The sequence below is a fragment of the Tursiops truncatus genome, chromosome 1 (assembly GCF_011762595.2).
Source record: "Tursiops truncatus isolate mTurTru1 chromosome 1, mTurTru1.mat.Y, whole genome shotgun sequence".
NCBI lineage: Eukaryota > Metazoa > Chordata > Mammalia > Artiodactyla > Delphinidae > Tursiops > Tursiops truncatus.
In genome coordinates, this window is record NC_047034.1 from 77953733 (window position 1) to 77969501 (window position 15769).

General features: G+C 43.2%; 2 long non-coding RNA genes and 2 other non-coding genes across 4 annotated transcripts in view; 1 reads left to right on the forward strand and 3 right to left on the reverse strand.

Annotated features, from left to right (window-relative positions):
* Positions 1 to 874: 874 nt before the first annotated feature.
* LOC109547428 (uncharacterized) lies at positions 875 to 2343 on the reverse strand. Its single transcript, XR_002173231.3, has 2 exons — positions 2217 to 2343; positions 875 to 1522 (listed from the first exon to the last, which is right to left on the reverse strand). It is a non-coding gene; the product is annotated as an uncharacterized lncRNA (long non-coding RNA).
* TRNAQ-CUG (transfer RNA glutamine (anticodon CUG)) lies at positions 2040 to 2111 on the reverse strand. Its single transcript has one exon. It is a non-coding gene; the product is annotated as a tRNA-Gln (tRNA).
* Positions 2344 to 2698: 355 nt separating the features above from the next.
* LOC109547385 (uncharacterized) overlaps positions 2699 to 15769 on the forward strand; it is an 88928-nt gene continuing 75857 nt past the window's right edge. The window contains exons 1-4 of the long non-coding RNA XR_004527632.2: positions 2699 to 2820; positions 2934 to 3331; positions 3522 to 3724; positions 4044 to 4131. This is a non-coding gene — a long non-coding RNA (uncharacterized lncRNA). The remainder of the gene's footprint in view (positions 2821 to 2933; positions 3332 to 3521; positions 3725 to 4043; positions 4132 to 15769) is intronic.
* Positions 3176 to 3339, reverse strand: LOC117309813 (U1 spliceosomal RNA). The gene has a single exon (XR_004524108.1). It is a non-coding gene; the product is annotated as a U1 spliceosomal RNA (small nuclear RNA).

Genomic DNA, 15769 nt, shown 5'->3' on the forward strand with positions numbered 1-15769 from the left:
TTACATTCACATGAATTATAAATTAAATATAATTAAAATCCACTTCCTCAGTCCTACTAGCTACATTCTAAGTGTTCAACAGCCATATGTGTCTAGTGGCCCCTATTTTGAACCTGGCAGATACAGAGACAGATGAGATTCACATTTGCTATCTTGGCAAGACTACCTCAGAAGTGGTGTGTGCTCTCTGGTCAGGAGGCACATCAAGTCCTGTGTGTCTCTTCTAATAATATTAGCAGCCCTCGGACTTCAAGGCCTAGATCCATTAACTGTTATGTGGAGTAAAAGGGTGATATTCCGTGGTCATGTATTGTTTAAGTGGAACACTTCTATGAAAAGAAACTTCCCCTAAATACTGTTTAGTTACTTAGTGGTACCCTCTGTAAAGAAAACTGCAGCTTAATGAGCAATTCCCCAAGCATCCTCTGTGGTCACCAGTTAGTTTATTTCTTTTTTTTTTTCCCCTGTGCTAATATGAATTCAAAGTTTCAAACACATTGAAGTATTTCAATTCATGGCAATATAGTCTTTACTGACACTCCAATTATCCTCTCTTTCAGCAGTGAAAGTGACTTTAAGCTGGCTCCTTCATCCTTTTGATAAGATCCTAATAGTCTTTGAGACCTTTCCTGATATCAGTATGACAAGGTTCTTCTGTCTCATCCTGAATATTTTCTGCCCCTGAGTTGGACTCAGTCATTTCTCTAAGAATCTCTGGTTTCTTTTTATGCAAAACATTATTCTCAAGTCAAATTGTGTAACCTAAAGATACTCATTGGAATTGGTTTATTTCTAGGTCTTTCCAGTGGACAGAGCTAGGAAATACTCATATTTGTATTTATGTATTCACATATATCCACATTCACAATTCAAATTCAGAACTACAGGCTTTTTATTGAATGTCTATCGTACATCTGCATCTCTTTTCTCTAATACCGGTATTTTTGTTTTTAAGGACACTGGGCGTAATAGAAATACAATATCTTTTACAGTCTCCTTTGTTTTTTCCCGCATTATACAGACAAAAGAATAAAGAACTACCAACAATGCCAATAATAACACAACTGAGAAAAGCAGTTTTAAAAATTTTGTCACAGTCCTGGGGTATATATAAATTATTGTGTTTTATGGTCTTTTCGGAGAGTTCTTATCCATATGCTTGTTCCACAAAAGGCATACACAGGTTCATTTGTCACATTGTGTTTTCAATGTCTAGAAGTGACATTTAAAAGATTAATTTAATTTGATAATGATAAAAAATGAATGTTGTTTCCAACTCAAATCAAACCAAACAAGGCATATTCACTATAGTCTAGCCTTGACTTAAGATCTGCAAGTGTCCCAAAGGCCTGGGTGGAGGTGGGTCAGGGATCCCTGCTCTCCTCGGACACCGGAATCCTTGGTCTTCCTCCTCCTTCTGGCCGACCTTGGAATGAAACGACGAGATCTCCTGGAGTCAAGGTTCAAATCTTAGCCTAACAGCGGCTTTCCTTGTCCAATTTAGACTTCGGAGTGAGAAATTCTGAAAAAAATCGGTACAAAATGGAATAGAATCAATTAAAATTCGGAATAAGGTAGGGCACCTGAATACAATACAGTACTTCCCATCCAGGCCTGGAAACCTCGACCCGAAAGATAAGACGCTGTCAGCCTGGCTGCTCAGCGACGTCACAGCCCCGCACTGCGACCCTTTTACTCACAGGGACACGCGCGCAGTTAGTTACAAGACGTGCTGTGCGAAGCCCCCTCGCGGGGCAAGACGCAGTGGGCGCAGCCTCTGTTTTTTGCCCCCGCGACCCAGGGTGACCCAACGATGGGGTGCCACCGGCTCGGTCGCTGCGCGCCTGGCCCGGGGCCTCCGATGGCCAGCGACGGGCAGAGTCGCCGGGGCCCAGCGGAGATGCCGCGGGCTCGTCTCCGCACCTGTCCACCCCGTCCGTATGGAGCGCACGGACCGCCCCGCTCCGGGACGCGGGAGTGGGAAAAGCATATCCCATCTGAGGAGTAAAAAAAAATCCCCTTCTTCTAGTTAAAGAGAAAGGTCCCACCGAGATTTGAACTCGGATCGCTGGATTCAGAGTCCAGAGTGCTCACCATTACACCATGGAACCCTCTACCGCCTACTCTGCTGCTCCCGCCGCTGAGCCAGGCCGCGCACAGCCCCTGGGACCCAGGAGCGGCCTCCCGCCGAGCACTCTCGTTACCCCGCCCCGAACCTGCAATGGCAGGAGGCGCCTGACTCGCGTGTCCGCGGCCGTCTCTTTTAGGTTTCTACGTGGTGAAAAGACACGAAATCCATTCCAAACGAACGATAAGGAAATGTGTTCAGGGCTTCTCCCCAGTCCACCTGCGCTGTGAACGATCCTATAGTTCCCCTCCCCCGAGAACACAAAACTTTTTTTCCCCTCTTTTCCCAGTTGCTCTCTTCCGCTGCTCTGGAAGGTCGGAACATGCTCAGACAGCCTTCGAGATGCCGTGAGATGTTCTTTTTTTTGAGATCGCGGGGCGCTGTCAGTTTCGTTCAAGCAGAAAGTGTTCTATTTCTGTTAATATCGGATCGGAACCGGAAAACGTTTGATTACATGGTAGCCAGCACCACCGCTCTAATCGTGCGTCAGAAACACACTGAAAACAAATCCCACGAAGAAAAATGGTTTATCACAGGGCCGAGTAGAAAAACGCTTTTACACCGCCAGAGTCCACGACAGTAAGAAACCGGGAGATGGGGGAAAGAGGAGAGGAGCATACTGGGGACCTGAAAATTACACGGAAACAATAAACCGCACAAGCCGCTACTGCAACGCAGAAACTAAAGACAAGGTAAGACGATCATAACTTAACACAACCCACTTTTAAATTTACTTAATGAATACTTTGTTCTCAGCTCATTCATTTTTCTGTTCGTTTGTTTTTTGGTGTGCGGGTGTTTGCAGCACGGGAGGATCTTCTTTGTTACTGGAGTGTACAACCTTCAAACACGGAAATGTAATAGCTATAGCTAACAGGCCTACGTTGTTCCGCAGCAGCTGGGTAATGTTAACATAATTCCAACCTCTGTTTTCCGTACTAGTAAACACGTTAAAACACTGGGCTGAGAAAAAGACTGCAATTGAAATGATTATTATGCTCTCTATTCAACGTAACTAGTTGGTTCTTTTATTATAACACCAATTGCTGGGGGAAAGCGCGCACGCAGTCCCCCACTACCACAAATTATGCAGTCGAGTTTCTCCCATTTGGAGAAATCGCAGGCGTCAGCACACTCGAAGTGCAATGAGAGAGCCTCAGCCTGGGAAAACCACCTTAGTGATCATGGTATCTCCCCTGCCAGGTAAGTATGAGCTGTTTTCTCCGCCACTCAGTACAGCCTTAGACGCCTACACTGTACACACACGCTCCCCACCCACCCTCCGCACCCCCTCCCTTTCCACGCCTCTCAGACCCTCCAAACTACTCTGCTAATAAAATCCAAGCAACTCTGCTAATAAAATCCAAGCAACTTCTCCGGAAAACTTCCACAGCCCGGGAAGTGGCTCGCCGGGAATTGCACCCATAAGCTGCAAGATTTACATAAGCCGAGCCCCATTCCTGACGGCTTAGGCGTCTCCTCTCCTCCAACCCCCGCCCTGTCCCCGCCCTGCCGAGATGACCAATGGGCGGGCCGGCTGCTGAAGTGGAAGTGACGTCACCAAGGCCGCCCACTTCGGGAGCCCACCGAGCCGAGGTAACACGCCTCTTACCCTTTATCTGAGATACCGGCGGTTTTCGCCAGCCTCCTCGAATTCTTACTTTTTGTCCTGTGTTACACGCCGGGGAAAGGAATTCTGGGATCATGTGTTACGCTGATCCAAAAATTTTTTAAGTAGTAAAGAAGTTGTAAAATAATGGATACAAGTATATATTTATGTATGTGTTTTGTGTATAAACATACAGATTCAGGGTTACATCTCAGAGTGCTACTCGGTGTATCGTCTGTGCACGTCTTTCCTACTTCATTCTCATGGTATCCCAGGGACCATGTTTTTCCTTTCCCCACCATACAGAATACAAGAAATGAAGATTCTGAAAAAGAAGCTGATGACCAAGGGATGATAAGGGATAGAAAGATGACGTGTTTGCTTGAAGAGTGAGGTTTGTTTGTTTGTTTTCTCTTACTGGGTAAGACTGGGTTAGACCTGAGGGCGGGGAGCGGGGAGACTGCCGAAAGCAGACAACTTGTGTTTTCAGACCAGAGAGCAAGGAGTGGCGTAACTTGATTCTTGAGGGTGCCTTTTGTTGTAGTTTCTTAGGACAGGGCCGAAAGTAAGCTCATTACACGAGATGAATTGTGCCAAAGCACAGCAGTAGAGGGCTGCCGCTCGCTCAGGCAAAACAGCGCCGTCTGTCCTGCTGTGGTAACTTTTATTAAAGCATTATCTAGGTTTACACTTTAAGACTTGTTTTCTTAACATTTCAGAAGTGCCAAAGCAGCAACCTATGTTTTTATTAATTATACAAGCAATAATTGGCTTTCGTGAGCACCTGCCGTGCTTCGTCCTTGAGCGCAAGAACAGCACAAAGTTCCCACCATTATTTTGATTATACTGAAGTAGCACAAGGACATTTCCTTGCGTTCCCACCACTCTGATTATACTGAGGACATCTCATGGATCAGTGCCCAAAGCACTCAATGCTTCTTTTGCAGGCCCCGGGTTTGCCGGGGGGCGCTCGAAGCATTCAGAACTGTTCACAACTCTGGCTTATTCGCATGCCCCCGGTTTGCCGGGGCGGGGGTGGGGTGGGGGCGGGGCTCAAAGCAATCAGGACTGTTTGCAGTTCTGGCTTATTCGCCAGCCCCCAGTTTGCTGGGGGGGGGGGGGCGGCTCATGGGTCACGTCTCCTTTCCATGTCCTCAGTTATCCCACTACAGCCTTTGGCTTAAGGGGGAAGCTGACTCTTCTGGAGAATCCTGGAGCTGACAGCAAAGGAACTCAGCGCTCAGCCAACTTCCAGGAAGAAGCTTCCTTTCTTCCCCCTGCTTTCCCTCTTTCCCCTCCTTTTCCTCTCTGCAGCCATCAGAAATAAGCTCTGGCTCGTTTCATCTGAAACATACTTTATTCCAGGGATAGTAATAGCTCAGAGAATCTCCAGCAAACTGGAGAACCAGACTGTACAAACAGGGAAGAATAAGAAAGGCCAATGGAAGGGAGCACACAGACCAAATGGGAAGGACACTAGTGCCCCCTGCTGAGTGACAGACCCTGTAGCTTTGCACAGGTGACACTACTGGCCCTGGACACTAGACACTGCCAATGGCTCCATGACTTCTGCTGCACCTGGTCGGTGTTAAACTAAGGATCTTGAGGTAGGGAGATTCTTCTGTTGCAGGGGACGAAAAAAATTTCCCCAGGGCCTACTCCTTGTGTCTCTCAACTCCTGTCTAATGCTGGAGTAGCTGTTGCTGATGGGGATTGGCCAGCTCTTGGTAATAGACCCACATCTTAGCCCCTAGGAAAACTAAGTCAGCGAGTGCGTGATCCTTAAAAGTTGCAGAATGTGGGAAGTTTCTCATACAAACAAAGGGGGCTCAGATACTAGATGGCCTAGATATGACAAAAGACCCTCCTGTGCCCAACACCCTGTAGCCAGCCCTGTGGGGAGCATTATAAATCCAGTTCTGAAGCCCCTGCTACCCTGTCCCAACCATACACCCGTCAACACCCAGTTTTGGATGGTGTTAGACTTTTACCTTGAGCACAAGGTGAGGGTTTCGACTCCTTATATGGTGATGGTTGATATATCACTCAGTATTATTTACATTATCTATACTGAGAATTGAAAAGTTTGAAAGTTCACATTTCTGGGGATAGAGTAATTGTTCTAAAGCCATGGTAACAAATAACCACCAGAACTGGTTTTTAAATCCTCTCTATCTACCAGTGTCCACTGTAGGAGTTTCCTGTTGCTATTGTAACACATTACCACACACTTAGTGGCTTAAAACAACACACATTTTTTATCTTATGGTTCTGGAGATCAGAAGTCCAAGATGCATCTCACTGGGCTAAAATCAATGTGACAGTGGAGGTGAGGTTCTTTCTGGAGGCTCTAAGGGAGGATCTCTTTCTTTGCCTTTTCCAGCCTCTTGAAGATGCCCACATTCTACTCTCACAGCCCCCTTCCATCTTCATAGCCAGTCACAGCTGATCAGGTTATTCTCACAATGCATTATTCTGAGACCAAATCTTCCTCCCTCTTTCACTTATATGGACCCTTGTGATTCCATTGGACCCTCCAGGATAATCTCTCCATCTCAAGGTCCTTAATTTAATCACACCTGCAAAGTCTCTCTTGCCATGTCAAGTAACATGTTCACAAATTCCAGGGACCAGGATGTGGACATCTTTGGGGAAGCATTATTCTGCCGCCACAGCCAGTCTCCTCAGTGAACACATTTCTGCAAACATATCAGTCAGTGGTGGCCCCTCTCTTCTGAAAGCCAGGTGAAAGCAACTGAGTCCACTGCCTTTGAGTGTCAGCCAGTCAACAGCTGTGCCCCGTGTTGAGGCATTTGAGTCAGAGAGAGAGAAGGAGAAAGTCTGTGGGGAGAGGAATCTGAGGCCCCAGTGCCTGGGAAGTTCCCAGGGACCAGAGCTGAGAGCTGCAAATGCCTTCATGGGAGGAGGAGGCTGGAGAGGGTGTTAGGAACTGAATGTATGTGTTCCACCACCCGCCCCCCAAGTTCATATCTTGAACCCTAATCCCTGTGGGGCTGTATTTGGAGAAGGGGCCTTTAAGGAAGTAATTAAGATTAAATGAGGTCATAAGCTTGGAGCCCTGATCTGACAGGATTAATATCCTTAAATGAAGAGAGCTTGGGCTCCTGCCCTATCCCAGCTCAAGCAAGGAGAAAAGGCCATGTGAGGACCCAGCGAGGCATCTGCTGTCTACAAGCCAGGAAGAGAGCTCACAGCAGAAACTGAATTGGCAGGAACTTCCAATCTTGATCTTGGACTTCCAGTCTCCAGAATGTGTGAAAACAGATTCTGGTTAAGCCACCCTGTCTATAGTATATTTTTCTGGAAACCCAAGCTGACTAATACAGATGGTCGCTTAGCCATTGGCCTAAGCAGCTTCTCCTACGTGGTCCTTTCTGGGATCTGCCCCAGTTTTGTTCATTTCTTGTAATTAGCACTCACCACCTGCTTTGCCCTTCTTAAGGGTGATCCATGACTTTGGAATGAGGATTGATCACCTGGTTTAGGATTTCAATAGCATAATTTGCTACATGTAGCAATGACCTGCACCAAGGATCTTCTTAGAATTTCTTTTGAATGAGTTTGACATCTTCCCAAATTTCAACGTAGCATGACTTGGACAGCTGGACTGAGATTCTGCAGAGTGACCCCGTGACCCCATGTGGCCTGCATTTCCTTTTCTCATGAGAGATTTCCGTGCTTTGGACTCTCCAGAACCACAGACCAGGGTTTGGCTGCTGGTAAGGGATCTGTGCCTAGCTCTGGGGAAACCTAGGGAGAAAGGAAAGATCCCCAGAATCAAGGCATGGGAGGCTGCTCTTGTGGGGATAAAGGAGCCTGGAGGATGAGAGAGGAGGCTGGGGTGTGTGTGTGTCCAGCATGAGGTCAGGGGAAGTTCAAGAGAGGGCAGCTGCCATTCTGGGACCAGAGGCTAGAACCTCCATGGCATTCACGCTCTGGTCATCGTCCTCCTTATTCTTCCTCAGCTTCCGCCTCCCCCGTCCTCGCCATCCTCCCCTACCTTCTCCCCAGGCGTTTTTGTTCCCACTCCTCCTTGTTCCTGCCCCTCTTGCTCCCATCCTCCCATCCCTTCCCCCCGACCCTCAGAGCAGGCCAACATGGGAAGGGACTGCCCCAGTCTGAGAGGACGACGAGGGAATATCTTCCACCAGCCTGAGAAACACAAACACATTGCTCTCTGGTCAGAACCTGGTTTGGAGGAGACAGAGCAAGATGGCTCTGCCTGAGGAGCTCATCCTCCACAGCCAACCCAGGCAGCACGGGCCTTAGGCCGACCCCGGGGATGTGTGGCCAAAAGTCAGGAAGCTCTGGACATGGATTGCTGACATCTGGTCCACAAGATTCCAGACAAGTTAATATCTTGGTGCCTGCCTTCTTTACAAGGCAAGTTCCAAGGGAAGGACTGTGGCTCCCCTTCCTGGCCGCCTGGCGAAGGCACACAAGGAGCCCTCTGTTCATGCAAGGGTGGGTCTGAGAAAACCCTCCCATCTGTTCCACGGAGACCAGCTGAAAGTTCATAGTTAAAAGTTAGTGGCGTCCCAGGTGCACTGACTCTACCACCACCTTCACCTCCTCCACCACGCACTCTTTGTCTCGGATGAGATTTCTACCATCAGAGTCAGCCTTGGAGGGGGGAAAAGGCCACATTTTGGAAAAAAAAAAAAAAGATCTAAAGAGACTAGTACTTGTGCAATTGTATGGACAGCAGTGAAGCACTCCTAGGGTTCTAAGCTGACTTTATCTTGATTCACTGGTCTAGATTGTGCCTTCAGGTAGTGTCTTATTTTAACTAAACTTTGTTGAAATTAGAGAAGTTCTTTTCTTCATAGTTCCAATATTAGTTGGCATCTGAGTTAATAGTTTTGTGACCAGCAGAATAATACTGTCTCCCCCAGGATGTGCCTGCTGTAATTCCCCCACCTGTTCATATATTACACCACATAAGAAAGGCAACTTTGCAGATGTGATTCGGGTAAAGACCTTGTGATGAGATTATCTTGGGCCATTCAGGTGGGCCCCATGAAATTACATGGGGCCTTAGAATTGAGAGGCAGAAAAGGTCAAAATGGTGTGAAATTAGAAGGACTCTACCTGCTGTTCTGGTTTTGAAGTTGTAGGAAGGGGTCAAAAGCCAAAGAATGTGGGAGACGTCTAAAAACTTTCTAGGAAAGCAAGGAAAGAGATTATCCCTTACAGCCTCCAGAAGGTAAGGCAGTTCTGTTGACCCCTTGATTTTAGTCCAGTGAGATCTTTGTTGGACTCCTAACCTACAGAATTGTAATATAATAAAAGTGTGTTCTTTTAAGACACTAAAGTTATGGTCACTTGTTACAGCAGAAATAGAAAACCAATTCAGTAAATGTCTAGCATATTCACTTTAGCAGTAATAAGATCTGGGGGATATAATAAACCCTGTATAAATTCTGCAGGTTGTATGCCTGTCGTAGGTTGACAGATCAAGAGATATTTGTACATGTTTGGGCTTCCCTGGTGGCACAGTGGTTGAGAATCTGCCTGCCAATGCAGGGGACACGGGTTCGAGCCCTGGTCCGGGAAGATCACACATGCCGCGGAGCAACTAAGTTCGTGTGCCACAACTAATGAGCCTGTGCTATAGAGCCCGCGAGCCACAACTACTGAAGCCCGTGCGCCTAGAGCCCATGCTCTGCAACAAGAGAAGCCACCGCGATGAGAAGTCCTCGCACCGCAATGAAGAGTAGCCCCCACTCGCCGCAACTAGAGAAAGCCCGTGCAGCAACGAAGACCCAACGCAGCCAAAAATAAATAAGTAAAATAAATAAATAAATAAAATAAATTTATTTTAAAAAGATGTTTGTACATGTTTGAAGCATTACATTAGGTACCTGCTGTCTTTCTTCCTTTCCATTTTTTTTCCTAAAGGGCTCACCCTATTTCCTGCACAGGACCCGACATGGTTCTCATTTGAATTATGGCAAGTTGGAAGACATTGGTGGTCATGCAGGTTGATTTTATTTTTAAGAATGAGTTCTGTTTCTGACTTATAGAGGAAAAGAATGTAAGTTATAAAAAGTTAAATATTGGAGAATCTTCCATTCCAAAGATACATTTTTTACAACTTCTTTAATAGGGTAAAGAACTACATTTCAAAGGGTGAAACACAAGAATGGCTATTGGGAATTTTCCCCATAAGTAATTTGTGACTTGATCCTGACCAGCTCTGAGATCTGTATGATTCATGTTGTTGCTTTCATAAATGTTATGTCCATAAAATGAAGTTCTTAGAAGCAATATTTGAGTTCTCCACTGGATTTAGGAAGAATTGCTGGGATGCTTGAATAACTGCAGAGCAAGAGGCCCTCAAATTTTCCTACTTTGTCTTTAAGTAATACTTCATAGTTTGGCTGACTTTTCATCCATTCTGCTGATTCTGTCAATGAGATCCTCTTTATTGACAGCCAAAGGCACTCATGGAAAATGCTTAAACAACCAAGTGTAAAAGCAGAAGTTGAGGTCACTTCATCTACTATGAAATTGGGGCATGTCTCTATCTCAGACCTGAGTCTGTTGATGGATGTGTTTGTTATTGTTGTTGGTGGTTGTGATCATGGTTGAATTTTTTGTTTGTGTTGTTGTTTGTTTTAATTTATTATTACCTCTAGGGTATAATTGTGGAATGATAGCTTTATTTTATTTTATTTTTTTTAACATCTTTGTTGGGGTATAATTGCTTTACAATGGTGTGTTAGTTTCTGCTTTATAACAAAGTGAATCAGTCATACATAAACATATGTTCCCATATGTCTTCCCTCTTGCGTCTCCCTCCCTCCCACCCTCCCTATCCCACCCCTCCAGGCTGTCACAAAGCACCAAGCCAATATCCCTGTGCCATGCGGCTGCTTCCCACTAGCTATCTACCTTACTACGTTTGTTAGTGTGTATATGTCCATGACTCTCTCTCGCCCTGTCACAGCTCACCCTTCCCCCTCCCCATAACCTCAAGTCCGTTCTCTAGGAGGTCTGCGTCTTTATACCTGCCTTACCCCTAGGTTCTTCATGACATTTTTTTTTCTTAAATTCCATATATATGTGTTAGCATACGGTATTTGTCTTTTTCCTTCTGACTTACTTCACTCTGTATGACAGACTCTAGGTCTATCCACCTCATTACAAATAGCTCAATTTCGTTTCTTTTTATGGCTGGGTAATATTCCATTGTATATATGTGCCACATCTTCTTTATCCATTCATCCGATGATGGGCACTTAGGTTGTTTCCATCTCCGGGCTATTGTAAATAGAGCTGCAATGAACATTTTGGTACATGACTCTTTTTGAATTTTGGTTTTCTCAGGGTATATGCCCAGTAGTGGGATTGCTGGGTCATATGGTAGTTCTATTTGTAGTTTTTTAAGGAACCTCCATACTGTTCTCCATAGTGGCTGAACCAATTCACATTCCCACCAGCAGTGTAAGAGTGTTCCCTTTTCTCCACACCCTCTCCAGCATTTATTGTTTCTAGATTTTTTGATGATGGCCATTCTGACTGGTGTGAGATGATATCTCATTGTAGTTTTGATTTGCATTTCTCTAATGATTAATGATGTTGAGCATTCTTTCATGTGTTTGTTGGCAGTCTGTATATCTTCTTTGGAGAAATGTCTATTTAGGTCTTCTGCCCATTTTTGGATTGGATTGTTTGTTTTTTTGTTATTGAGCTGCATGAGCTGCTTGTAAATTTTGGAGATTAATCCTTTTTCAGTTGCTTCATTTGCAAATATTTTCTCCCATTCTGAGGGTTGTCTTTTGGTCTTGTTTATGGTTTCCTTTGCTGTGAAAAAGCTTTGAAGTTTCATTAGGTCCCATTTGTTTATTTTTGTTTTTGTTTCCATTACTCTAGGAGGTGGGTCAGAAAGGATCTTGCGGTGATTTATGTCATAGAGTGTTCGGCCTATGTTTTCCTCTAAGAGTTTGATAGTTTCTGGTCTTACATTTAGGTCTTTAATCCATTTTGAGCTTATTTCTGTGTATGGTGTTAGGGAGTGATCTAATCTCATACTTTTACATGTACCTGTCCAGTTTTCCCAGCACCACTTATTGAAGAGGCTGTCCTTTCTCCACTGTACATTCCTGCCACCTTTATCAAAGATAAGGTGTTCATATGTGCGTGGGTTTATCTCTGGGCTTTCTATCCTGTTCCATTGATCTATCTTTCTGTTTTTGTGCCAGTACCATACTGTCTTGATAACTGTAGCTTTGTAGTATAGTCTGAAGTCAGGGAGGCTGATTCCTCCAGTTCCTTTTTTTGTTCTCAAGATTGCTTTGGCTATTCGGGGTCTTTTGTGTTTCCATACAAATTGTGAAATTTTTTGTTCTAGTTCTGTGAAAAATGCCAGTGGTAGTTTGATAGGGATTGCATTGAATCTATAGATTGCTTTGGGTAGTAGAGTCATTTTCACAATGTTGATTCTTCCAATCCAAGAACATGGTATATCTCTCCATCTATTGCTATCATCTTTAATTTCTTTCATGAGTGTCTTATAATTTTCTGCATACAGGTCTTTTGTCTCCTTAGGTAGGTTTATTCCTAGATATTTTATTCTTTTTGTTGCTATGGTAAATGGGAGTGTTTTCTTGATTTCACTTTCAGATTTTTCATCATTAGTATATAGGAATGCCAGAGATTTCTGTGCATTAATTTTGTATCCTGCCACTTTACCAAATTCATTGATTAGCTCTAGTAGTTTTCTGGTAGCATCTTTAGGATTCTCTATGTATAGGATCATGTCATCTGCAAACAGTGACAGCTTTACTTCTTCTTTTCCGATTTGGATTCCTTTTATTTCCTTTTCTACTCTGATTGCTGTGGCTAAAACTTCCAAAACTATGTTGAATAAGAGTGGTGAGAGTGGGCATCCTTGTCTTGTTCCTGATCTTAGTGGAAATGCTTTCAGTTTTTCACCATTGAGGATGATGTTTGCTGTGGGCTTGTCGTATATGGCCTTTATTATGTTGAGGAAAGTTCCCTCTATGCCTACTTTCTGCAGGGTTTTTATCATAAATGGGTGTTGAATTTTGTCAAAAGCTTTCTCTGCATCTATTGAGATGATCATATGGTTTTTCTCCTTCAATTTGTTAATATGGTGTATCACGTTGATTGATTTGCATATATTGAAGAATCCTTGCATTCCTGGAATAAACCCCACTTGATCATGGTGTATGATCCTTTTAATGTGCTGTTGGATTCTGTTTGCTAGTATTTTGTTGAGGATTTTTGCATCTATGTTCATCCGTGATATTGGCCTGTAGTTTTCTTTCTTTGTGACATCCTTGTCTGGTTTTGGTATCAAGGTGATGGTGGCCTTGTAGAAGGAGTTTGGGAGTGTTCCTCCCTCTGCTATATTTTGGAAGAGTTTGAGAAGGATAGGTGTTAGCTCTTCTCTAAATGTTTGATAGAATTCGCCTGTGAAGCCATCTGGTCCTGGGCTTTTGTTTGTTGGAAGATTTTTAATCACAGTTTCAATTTCAGTACTTGTGATTGGTCTGTTCATATTTTCTATTTCTTCCTGATTCCGTCTTGGCAGGTTGTGCATTTCTAAGAATTTGTCCATTTCTTCCAGATTGTCCATTTTATTGGCATAGAGTTGCTTGTAGTAATCTCTCATGATCTTTTTTATTCCTGCAGTGTCAGTTGTTACCTCTCCTTTTTCATTTCTAATTCTATTGATTTGAGTCTTCTCCCTTTTTTTCTTGATGAGTCTGGCTAGTGGTTTATCTATTTTGTTTATCTTCTCAAAGAACCAGCTTTTAGTTTTATTGATCTTTGCTATCGTTTCCTTCATTTCTTTTTCATTTATTTCTGATCTGATTTTTGTGATTTCTTTCCTTCTGCTAGCTTTGGGGTTTTTTTGTTCTTCTTTCTCTAATTGCTTGAGGTGCAAGGTTAGGTTGTTTATTCGAGATGTTTCCTGCTTCTTAAGGTGGGCTTGTATTGCTATAAACTTCCCCCTTAGAACTGCTTTTGCTGCATCCCATAGGTTTTGGGTCGTTGTGTCTCCATTGTCATTTGTTTCTAGGTATTTTTTGATTTCCTCTTTGATTTCTTCAGTGATCACTTTGTTATTAACTAGTGTGTTGTTTAGCCTCCATGTGTTTGTATTTTTTACAGATCTTTTCCTGTAATTGATATCTAGTCTTATGGCGTTGTGGTCAGAAAAGATACTTGATACAATTTCAATTTTCTTAAATTTATCAAGGCTTGATTTGTGACCCAAGATATGATCTATCCTGGAGAATGTTCCATGAGCACTTGAGAAAAATGTGTATTCTGTTGTTTTTGGATGGAGTGTCCTATAAATATGAATTAAGTCCATCTTGTTTAATGTATCATTTAAAGCTTGTGTTTCCTTATTTATTTTCATTTTGGATGATCTGTCCATGGGTGAAAGTGAGGTGTTTAAGTCCCCTACTATGAATGTGTTACTGTCGATTTCCCCTTTTATGGCTGTTAGTATTTGCCTTATGTATTGAGGTGCTCCTATGTTGGGTGCATAAATATTTACAATTGTTATATCTTCTTGGATCGATCCCTTGATCATTATGTAGTGTCCTTCTTTGTCTCTTTTAATAGTCCTTATTTTAAAGTCTATTTTGTCTTATATGAGAATTGCTACTCCAGCTTTCTTTTGGTTTCTATTTGCATGGAATATCTTTTTCCATCCCCTTACTTTCAGTCTGTATGTGTCTCTAGGTCTGAAGTGGGTCTCTTGTAGACAGCAAATATATGGGTTTTGTTTTTGTATCCATTCAGCCAATCTGTGTCTTTCGGTGGGAGCATTCAGTCCATTTACATTTAAGGTAATTATCGATATGTATGTTCCTATTCCCATTTTCTTAATTGTTTTGGGTTCATTATTGTAGGTCTTTTCCTTCTCTTGTGTTTCTTGCCTAGAGAAGTTCCTTTAGCAGTTGTTGTAAAGCTGGTTTGGTGGTGCTGAACTCTCTCAGCTTTTGCTTGTCTGTAAAGGTTTTAATTTCTCCATCAAATCCCAATGAGATCCTTGCTGGGTAGAGTAATCTTTGTTGCACGTTTTTCTCCCTCATCACTTTAAATATGTCCTTCCAGTCGCTTCTGACTTGCAGAGTTTCTGGTGAAAGATCAGCTGTTAACCTTATGGGGATTCCCTTGTGTGTTATTTGTTGTTTTTCCCTTGCTGCTTTTAATATGTTTTCTTTGTTTTTAATTTTTGACAGTTTGATTAATATGTGTCTTGGTGTATTTCTCCTTGGATTTATCCTGTATGGGACTCTCTGTGCCTCCTGGAGTTGACTAACTATTTCCTTTCCCATATTGGGGAAGTTTTCAACTATAATCTTTTCAAATATTTTCTCAGTCCCTTTCTTTTTCTCTTCTTCTTCTGGAACCCTAATAATTCGAATGTTGGTGCACTTAATGTTGTCCCAGAGGTCTCTGAGACTGTCCTCAGTTCCTTTCATTCTTTTTTCTTTATTCTGTTCTGCAGTAGTTATTACCACTATTTTGTCTTCCAGGTCACTTATCCGTTCTTCTGCCTCAGTTATTCTGCTATTGATCCCATCTAGAGTATTTTTAATTTCATTTATTGTGTTGTTCATCGTTGCTTGTTTCATCTTTAGTTCTTCTAGGTCCTTGTTAAATGTTTCTTGCATTTTGTCTATTCTATTTCCAAGATTTTCGATCATCTTTACTATCATTATTCTGAATTGTTTTTCAGGTAGACTGCCTATTTCCTCTTCATTTGTTAGGTCTGGTGGGTTTTAATCTTGCTCCTTCATCTGCTTTGTGTTTTCTCATTTTGCTTATCTTACTGTGTTTGGGGTCTCCTTTTTGCAGGCTGCAGGTTTGTAGTTCCTGTTGTTTTTGGTGTCTGTCCCCAGTGGCTAAGGTTGGTTCAGTGGGTTGTGTAGGCTTCCTGGTGGAGGGGACTAGTGCCTGTGTTCTGGTGGATGAGGCTGGATCTTGTCTTTCTGGTGGGCAGGTCCACGTCTGGTAGT